Source organism: Tauraco erythrolophus, unplaced genomic scaffold, assembly GCF_009769465.1.
Source record: "Tauraco erythrolophus isolate bTauEry1 unplaced genomic scaffold, bTauEry1.pri scaffold_55_arrow_ctg1, whole genome shotgun sequence".
Taxonomy (NCBI): Eukaryota; Metazoa; Chordata; class Aves; order Musophagiformes; family Musophagidae; genus Tauraco; species Tauraco erythrolophus.
The window spans coordinates 406,130-415,662 of NW_028238623.1; the positions used below are offsets into that span (position 1 = coordinate 406,130).

General features: G+C 46.7%; 1 pseudogene; it reads left to right on the forward strand.

The window, feature by feature from the left end:
• Positions 1 to 1,180: 1,180 nt before the first annotated feature.
• LOC147525873 (endogenous retrovirus group K member 21 Gag polyprotein-like) lies at positions 1,181 to 1,957 on the forward strand (annotated as a pseudogene).
• The last annotated feature ends 7,576 nt before the right edge of the window (positions 1,958 to 9,533 follow it).

Here is a 9,533-nt window from a genome sequence, read left to right on the forward strand (position 1 = left end):
GAAATGCAACAGCTGCACTAAAAGGCATGCTTGCAAACCCTTCCAGAATACCTGCAGCTGAACGATTCATTTTCAAATTTCAGCTCATTGACCAGGACAGTACATTACACAAAGAACTGCTAAATCTAATGCTTCCTACATTGAACAGACTTTTTAGGAAGGAAAACCAGAACTTACACGAAACTTAATAGGTGTGCCTATTGGAGCAGCGGTCAAACCAGTAGGACCAAACGGGGAGCCAGATGTACTCCCAAAAGCATTGAAAGTAGTGTTAGTAGCTCCAAAAAGACCTCCACTGCTGGTAGTTAAGCAGTGTCGTTAAACCACGACAGCAGTAGGCAGTTAAGGCCTGGCGGTCAGAAGATATCGTGCTGTACGGATAGTTAGGACCCCCCCTCCAGGTAGCCAATAGCGTTCAGCTCATGATGCAAGCAGACGGAAGCGACGTTGTAAACCCAAGCTATATAACGGTGTGTCCTTCATCAATAAACGCCATTTGCCATCCACCACATTGGTGTCTGTGAGCAGATGGCCCGAGCGGCCTGCGGTCGGTCGTTGTGTCGTTCCTGAACCAGGTCGCCACGTCTCATTAGGCAACAAGTGGTGCCAAAACCCGGGAATTGCCGCCTGGAATTTGGCGAACGGCAGCCAGAGCAACAGGATTGTCCTAGTTTTAGCTGGGACAGAGTTTTTTTTTTTAACAGTCAGAAGAGCTCCATGCTTTGGTTTTACTCAGAGGCTCACTCTGAGAAGAACGCTGATAACAAGCTGCCAAGGACTTTTCAGTGTGCCGGAGTGCAGGAACACGGCGGGATAAGGGGGGAGCATAGATGGGACACGATTCCCCTTGTGATTTGTGGTGGAACTTAAGATTGAGGCCAAACTGGACAATCAGCATTCCATATCATGCAGCGTCATGCCAGTATAAAAGTGAGGGTCAGCCGGGAAGAAGGGCTTTTGCGCTTTGGCTCTTTCACCGCTTTTGCTTTTTTGTGCTTGCTGGCTGTTGCTCTGCTGTTTTTCTTTCTCTCTCTCCCTCATTCCTGGGGGTGGGGGAGGGCGAGTGACCGGCTGTGTGTGGGGGGAGTTTTCAACTTAACCCACAACAAGGCTCGTAGCTGGGCCAGGTCATCCACTACACGGCTCCAGCCTGCAGCGGCTGATGGGAACAGACCCAACAATGATCACCCCCCAGGCGCAGGCCCACGGCCTGCGGGCCCATGAAATTATGGCAACTACCCGTGCGGCCAGAGAAGCTATTCGCACAGCCTCTGGAGTTATTGCCAAACCATCACCATGGGCCACAATAAAACAAAGTGAAAGTGAAAGCTTTACACAATTTGTGGATCGTCTCCAGGCAGCGGTCGATTCTTCGACCCTGCCCGCGGAAGCAAAGGGCCCAGTCGTAGCAGAATGCTTACGCCAGCAGTGCAATTCGGCAACCAAAGAAATTTTACGATCCCTGCCAGCGGGGTCAAGTATCGCAGACATGATTAAACATGTCATGAAGGAAGAGCATCTGGCTCCAATCCAAACGGCTGTTCGCACCACAATAGTCAATGTGATGACATGTCTTAGATGTGGCCAGGCGGGCCATGTTGTAGCAAACAGTTGAGGGACCCATCAACAGCACTCCCCCCGTGCCAAAATCAACCCAGAGGGCTGTGTTGGTCCTGTGGAAAGAGAGGGCATTTTGCCAAGGAATGCAGATCTAAAATTCAGAGAAACAGGAGGGGGAGAGGGCACATGGGCCGTGCACGGCCCTCTCCCACTTGGGACACGAGGCGGCCCAACTATGCCAACACCGAATGGGGCGAGGCGCTCCCGAACCCGCTGCCCCCCCCGAGAAGCAACCAACTTTGTGGCTCAACCGACGGTCCCATCGGACCTGCTCACATCTCAGGGACAGCAAGAACCACCCTCTGGGGGCGAGACCCCAGGGTGGCCCTGGCAGTAAAGTGTGATAACCCGCCAGTGGTGTGGGGGATTTGTTCCCTTTATAATACCTTAAATGGCACCACCATTAGTGTCCCCTTTTTGATCGATACTGGAGCAGACGTTACAGTTATTCCCAAGACGAACTGGCCCCCGTGTTGGAAATTGGAAGATGATCCTATGGTGGGTGGAGTTGGGGGATTAACCCGAGCTCGGAAGAGCGCTCAATTGATAGCAATAACCCTTCATACCGAAAAGGGACCAGAGAAAACTATTGCCCTCTTCCCATACGTTGTGTCAGGAGTCCCACCCTTGTTGGGAAGGGATGCCCTAGCCCTATTAAAAGCCAGAGTAACAAATTTACCGTAAGGGCCACTGCCACATACCGACTTCCACCAATCAGACTGATATGGAAATCGTCTGACCCAGTGTGGGTCGAGCAGTGGCCCCTGTCGAAGCCTCGAATGGATGCTCTTCTTCAGCTAGTTGAGTGCGAACTACAACGAGGTCATATAGAGCCTTCCACTAGCCCATGGAACACCCCAGTTTTTGTAATACCCAAACAAACCAGCTAGGGGTTTCGTCTCCTCCATGACCTGCGTGAAGTAAACAAGAGAATTCAGCCAATGTGTCCTGTTCAAACGCTGTTGCCCATGAACTCTATGCTACCAGAAGGACAACCTTGTGCTGTCCTTGATATTAAGGACTTTTTTTTCTCGATACCTCTGCATGAAGAAGACAAGGAGTGGTTTTCTTTTTCTGTCGTGTTTCCAAACAGCCAAAGCCCCAATCTGCGCTTCCAGTGGAAAGTGCTGCCTCAAGGAATGATCAATTTGCCTACCATCTGTCAGATCACAGTGGATCGGGCGTTAACATCAGTTCGACACAGTGACCCGACCGCGACTATCATTCAATACATGGACGACATTCTGATTGCCACGCCAACAGGAAGCCAGGTAGACCAGCTAGTGTCAGCGGTCTCGGAAACCCTGAAAACAAATGGGTTTGAAATCGCGAGCGCAAAAATTAAAAGAGAACCATGTGTGAGTTTTTTGGGAATAGGGATCACGAGTTGTTACATAACCCCTCCCCAAATAAAAATCCGTCGGCACATCAAAACGCTCCATGACATGCAACAGTTAGTGGGGTACTTGCAATGGCTCCGTAATATCGTCCTTATCCCTCCCAAAACCATGGCCTCCCTGTATGATCTTCTAAAAGGAAAGAACCCATGGGAGCAAAAAACTCTGACGACAGAAGCAATGAACTCTCTTGACTTCATCAAACAACAGGTATCATCGAGCACACTCGCTAGGTGGAACCCGGACGTACCACTTGACCTGTATGTACAGTTCACAGAAGGAGGGGGAGTAGGGGCACTGGCCCCTGAAAAAGCTCAACCAATACAATGGGATAGTTCTGGGAAAACCTTCACGTGCCTTGGTAATCTTATCATGAAAGGCAGGAAACTTGCCTTAAGACACTTGGGCATTGAACCCACCAGGATATACCTGCCCTTCCGCAAACAGCTTCCAACACAATCAGTAGCGATGTCAGAGTACCTGGCCATAGCCCTCGTCGGATTCGGTGGAGAAGTTCGGTACGCTACAAAGCCTCCCTGGACCCAAATGTTGGCAATTGTCGACATCGACCTTCCACAGAAAATCATGGACCGACCCCAACAAGATCTTCACAGATGCATCCTCAGCGACCTCAACTGCAGCAGCAGTATGGCAATCAGAAGGAGAATGGCACTGCATTAAAATGACCGATCATGCCCTTTCAGTCCAACAGCTAGAAGCGATGGCCGTGGTACTCGCGTGTGGACTGTTCCCGATGGACCATCTCAACATAGTGACTGATTCGATGTTCATGGCCAAGCTTTGCCTAGCGATGTCGGGGCCCGGCGTGGCAACATCCACAGCAGCCCTAATGCTAAAAGAAGCACTTTCTTCCCGAAAGGGTACCATATCAGCCATCCACGTCAACAGCCATAACCCAATCAAAGGGTTTTTCCAAACCGGTAACGACAAAGCGGACGCCGCTGCAAAAGGATTATGGACGCTGAGATGCACGTCAGCTACACGAGTCTCTCCATATTAGAGCTAAAGCGCTAGCAAAGAAATGCGGGATTTCAGTCACCGACGCAAAACACATAGTAGCCACATGCCCCCACTGTCAGAAAACGCCATTGTGGTCTAGTGGAGTCAACCCCAGAGGTCTTAAAGCCTCTGAGCTGTGGCAGATGGATTTTACGCTTTGTCAGTTGCTGAAACCTCGAGCGTGGCTAGCGGTAACCGTAGATACATATAGCGGAGTGATTGTAGCTACACAACACCTTAAGACCAACTCCAAAGCGACCATCCAACATTGGCTGTCGGCCATGGCGTGGCTTGGCGTCCCTAATCAGATCAAAACGGACAACGGTCCTAATTTTGTTTCTAAATCAGTCCAGGCATTTATTCTGAAGTGGGGTATCACCCTGACACATGGTATCCCGTACAATAGCACAGGACAAGCCATAGTTGAACGTGCAAATCAGACTCTGAAATCTAAACTGGAGGTATTAGCAAAAACAGAAGGCTTTACAATGCCATTCCCCTGGGAGATCAAGCACGCTTGCTAGCAACTGCTCTGTTAGCACTAAATCAATTCCCCAGGGGGGAGGAAGTGAATAGCCCCACCCAGAAACATTGGGCCACCCGAGCGCTAGAAGAGGGCCCGCCGGTCATAATTAGAAATGAGCTGGGAGAATGGGAACAAGGGTGGAAACTAGTTCTGACAGGGCAAGGGTACGCTGCCGTCAGAAAAGATGGCAGAGTTAAGTGGTGTCCACTTAAGTCCATTAAACCGGACCTCCAGAATAAAGCTAATGAAAACTCTGAGTTTTTGTCCACAGGAGCGGATCATCGGACGCCCCCGTAACCCATACACCCCGGTGGCAGGAGAGGACGCTCCAGTGACAGGAGAAGATGACAAGTCGACAAGCATCCTGTCCACACCTGGGAGTTCCACATTGGCAACTTCCGAACAACGGCAAAACAGCCCCCGGGGGGGGCGGGGCTGCGACGTTTTTGTGTTATTTTACTTTTGGAGCTTGTAACGCCATCTAGTGGCTCATATGAACAACAGCCATGGGAATGGGTGTTGGCACAATGGGAGGAACAGAAAATACTGCAAAAAACCTTACCCGAGGGCCCCCTAGCTTTCAGGTGACACTCTGTGATCTAGCCCCCGTAGACCCCTGTTTAAACTACATGATGTACGACATGTGCCCCAGCTCTAACCCCGGCAGATCTTACTGCAATGCCCCTAATCAGTACTCTTGTTCCTACTGGGGATGTGAAACCATAGCCTCAGACTGGGCACCAGGAGCAGGACCAGACAAGTACCTAAAAGTAGAAATAGGGCCTCGTAACTGCATCAGGCATTCAAACACACCGCAGCTGGGCTTCCGTCGCGAGGTATGGGTAAATCCTAAGGGTAAAGAGTGGTGTGAATACCTTATCTTAAATGTAACCAATGAAAACGACTGGGGATGGACTGTCAGTAAAACCTAAGACGTAAGATACTGGAAATACCATGCAAAAAGGGGAGGACTATTTTTCATTAAGAAACAGGAAGTAAAGAGCAGCACAGCGATTGGCCCTAATGCCATAATCAAAAACGATAACCAGCAAAGGAAAGAAAGCTTGCTGACTTCTACCCCCATTCCAATCAGTCCCTTACCATCTAAACAAATAGTTCCTTCAAGCAAACCAAGTGTGATTCGCCACTATTTGTCCGACAAGCTGTTTTTTGATGTGTTGGATGCTACCTTTCGATCGCTGAATCAGTCAAACATGTATCTCACGGGCTCTTGTTGGTTAAGTTACGATGTGTATCCCCCTTTCTATGAGGGCGTTGCCCTCAATGCTTCCTTTAACTACTCATCAGACAGCAGCGCAACCCAATGTAAATGGAACACACCACGGAAAGGGATCACCCTGAATCAAGTCAGTGGCCAGGGCATGTGTTTCGGTAATACCGCACTGGCAAACTGGGAGAGTACTTTGTGTGCAAATACCGTTGCGATTGATAAAGTCCAAAAAAGGGCGATCCCGTCCGCATCTGGAATGTAGATCTGCCACCAGTCAGGGATAACCCCTTGTGTGTCCCTTGCACTTTTTAATAATTTTGCTGATTTTTGTGTACAAATTTTGATTGTTCCCAAGGTCCTATACCACTCAGAAGAAGAGATGTATCATTACTGGGGAGAAGATGACAACAGACTCCAAAAAAGGGAAATATTGACAGCTGTAACGCTGCTTGATTTAGGAGCAGCCGGCATGGCCACGGCAGTGACCTCGCAACGAGGCCTGTCTCAACTGCAAGCCGCCATCGATAAGGATTTGCAAAAATCGAGCCCAGTCACCTTCCAATTAACACTTACCCAATGTGCCTTATGTTCGTTATTATGACACTATGATGTATATTTTTAAAATTTAGATTTTTAAAGTCTAGACTTCTTACCTAAGATTTTAGATTTCATACTTTAGATTTTTATACTTTAAACTACCTTGTATACCTTAGATTTTCAAGCATAGGGAGGGGGAAATGTAGGTAGTTAAGGCCTGGCGGTCAGAAGATATCGCGCTGTACGGATAGTTAGGACCCCCCCTCCAGGTAGCCAATAGCGTTCAGCTCATGATGCAAGCAGACGGAAGCGACGTTGTGAACCCAAGCTATATAACGGTGTGTCCTTCAGCAATAAACGCCATTTGCCATCCACCACATTGGTGCCTGTGAGCAGATGGCCCGAGTGGCATGCAGTCGGTCGTTGTGTCGTTCCTGAACCAGGTCGCCACGTCTCATTAGGCAACGCATGGGGAGTATAGGAAGATGATATAGAGTGTGTGAGAAAATGATGTTTAGTTTAGCAGGTGAAAAATGCCTTTTTAGGCATAGCAATAGTAAAGTTAAAATAGGTGCGTGCACTATTGTTTGTAACCAATCACAGCTGGGTGAGAGGCGCATGGACACATCGTGGCTGGAGTAATAATCTATAAAAGCTGCCTGTATAATAATAAATGTCACTCTGCTGTCACATCTACGGAGTCCGTGCATTCAGCTGCCGCAGTCTGCATTGGAGGAAGGAAGAGAGAAGACATGAATGAATAAAAACCTGTGTAAGAAGGAGAAAGCAGAATGGGATGGGAAGAGAAAGAAGGAAGAAAAGATTCAAGTGTGTCTACTTTTCAGGAGGGCGAGAGAACAGAGATGAGCAGGTAAGTAGCAACATGGAAAGGAAGAAAACTCCAGCATAGAGATAGGAATCAAAAGGCCTAAGTAAAAGGATGCCGAAGTTTGAAAAATTATCATCACACTTACTAGTATTTAGGAGGAGTTTTTTTTAGGTGCAAGCTTTTTCTTTTGTCAGGTCACTTGAGATGCCTCATCGTGGAGCCAGATGGCTCACTTGTGCAGTCTCTGGTGTCTAGTAATACATAATCTCACACTGAAGTCTTTACTTCTACTGGGGTACATAACAGGTCTCTCTTCTACTTGCCATCTAGCGTGTCCTAGGTTTCCTGATTCTCCTAGGAGATTTATGTCTTTGAGGTCTCTCTCTTTTGGGTGACTTACTCTTTACACTTGATTGACTATAACGATTCAGATGTCCGTTTGCAATAATAAGAATTTAAAGACACAGAGCTCCAAGATAGACGCATATATGGTAGATACGTAATGAACATACCTTAGTCTTGAATTGACTTCCACCTTTTATAATGAATAGCCTTGCTTCATGCATTTTCCATTGAGAGACTTTCGTGAATGTTCAAACAATACATTCCTGGTGGCAGTGTTTGAAGAACATGCCTTAGATCATGCTTCTTACTCTATGAAATCTGGAGTACATAAATTCACAACAGTTAAAATCAACAGCCAAAATATTTTTCTGTCACTTAAAGTAGGAACAAAAAGGTGGAGTCAATGTAAGCTTTGGATAAAGATTAGCACAAGTTCATTTCCATTCAAAATATTCTTATTATGGCCAGTTTCATGTCATGTGTAACATAAAGGTATGTTACATGATCTTTGGAACAATGAAAAATATACTAAGGTATTATAATTTGAGTTTCTTGCCAAGCCAAGTCCTTTTTGTCCAGCCTTGAAGTTTTGCTCGACAGAAGTAGAAACTATTCTTTCTCACGTGATGTTTGTGACAACGTCAATACCTCTAAGCTAAGGTAAAGGTGGTTTGGCAGAACAAGGAATCAGAGGTGTAATATTTTCTTTAAAGAAAATAAAAATAAAAATATTCATAATGGCCAAAATTTCCAGAAGTGCTCATCACTTTTGGGTGCTCAGCTTGAGAAACCATGGATTCACTTGACTGATTTACTTATCATATGGTAGGGTTGTATTTTTTTTTTAATTTGAAAATTCTTTTTTCTGTGGATCAGATGCTTGGGTGTTGCTCATCCTCTTTTCTTTCAGCTTTGACCTAGATCTTTTAGTTGTCTCTAGTTTTCTTTGTATAAACATCTTTCTTCTTGTTATGTCCAGAATTATCATCTGCCATTATGAATTCTCATGTGATTTATTCTTTCTATAGATACATTGATTTCCACATAAATTTATATGTAGAATGTTGTATTTTTGGCCAAAATACTTTCCAAAAGTCCAAAGGCTAAATGCTTTTCTGGCTTGATATTAATCTGTGCCTGACTACAGTAGAAGAAGCCTGAGAAACAATACTGTTATTGAGAAAAAAATGTGAACCCACTGCCTACTTACTGCTCAGGAATTCTGTGTTACTCGGGTGAGTGGTGTTTAGTGATTTCTTTGCCGGTACGGTTATTTTTTTTATTCCCTCTCATGCCAAAAAAATATGTGAATGTATTAATCCCAAAAATGAGTTGGCATCCGTGTGGGTGTATTTGTTTGCTGCCCTTTGATGCTAGATGGGGAGGTTTGATATTAGGGGTGAACCTGGGCACGAATCCATACTACAAGGTAGCTGAAATACTATGTTCTTCTACTTTCAGAGTAAAGCCTAAATACTTCAATTAATAAATTTGACACAGTTTCAAGTGTGGTAGTCTGAGCCGGTAGCTCAGAAGTGTGGACAAGGCAGCGGAGTCACAGTTTGGATCAAGGGGGCTTTGGACACTGCTCATGTGCTCAGATTCACAGCCAGAGAAGTCCTGTGATAGCTGCAGACAAGCAGTTCTGAGTGGCAGTGCCAACACACAGCGCTACTCATTTTCGAGAGATAGTAAAACCCCATAGTAAATAAAAAAATCATTCAGCACGCCGTTTTGTAAACCAGTACGGGGCTGACACTGTGTGGCCCTGGCAGCGGCTCCTTTCTTCAGGCGCAACAGCCGAGGGAGGGGGAGCTGCACGAACTTCTGAGCAGCGAGGCGCTAAGGAACGGGCAGTGCCTACCCTTTTCCCGATGACTAATTGAAAGACAACTGTCTTTTTTAATTTTGCTTGGTCGATTCTGCACGGTGTGGCATGCTGTGGCATGCGGCTGCCGATGCTGGCAGGCCTGCAACGGGCGCCGACACGGTGATGCCAGGATGCGGGATCTGTCTGTCTTATTTCTG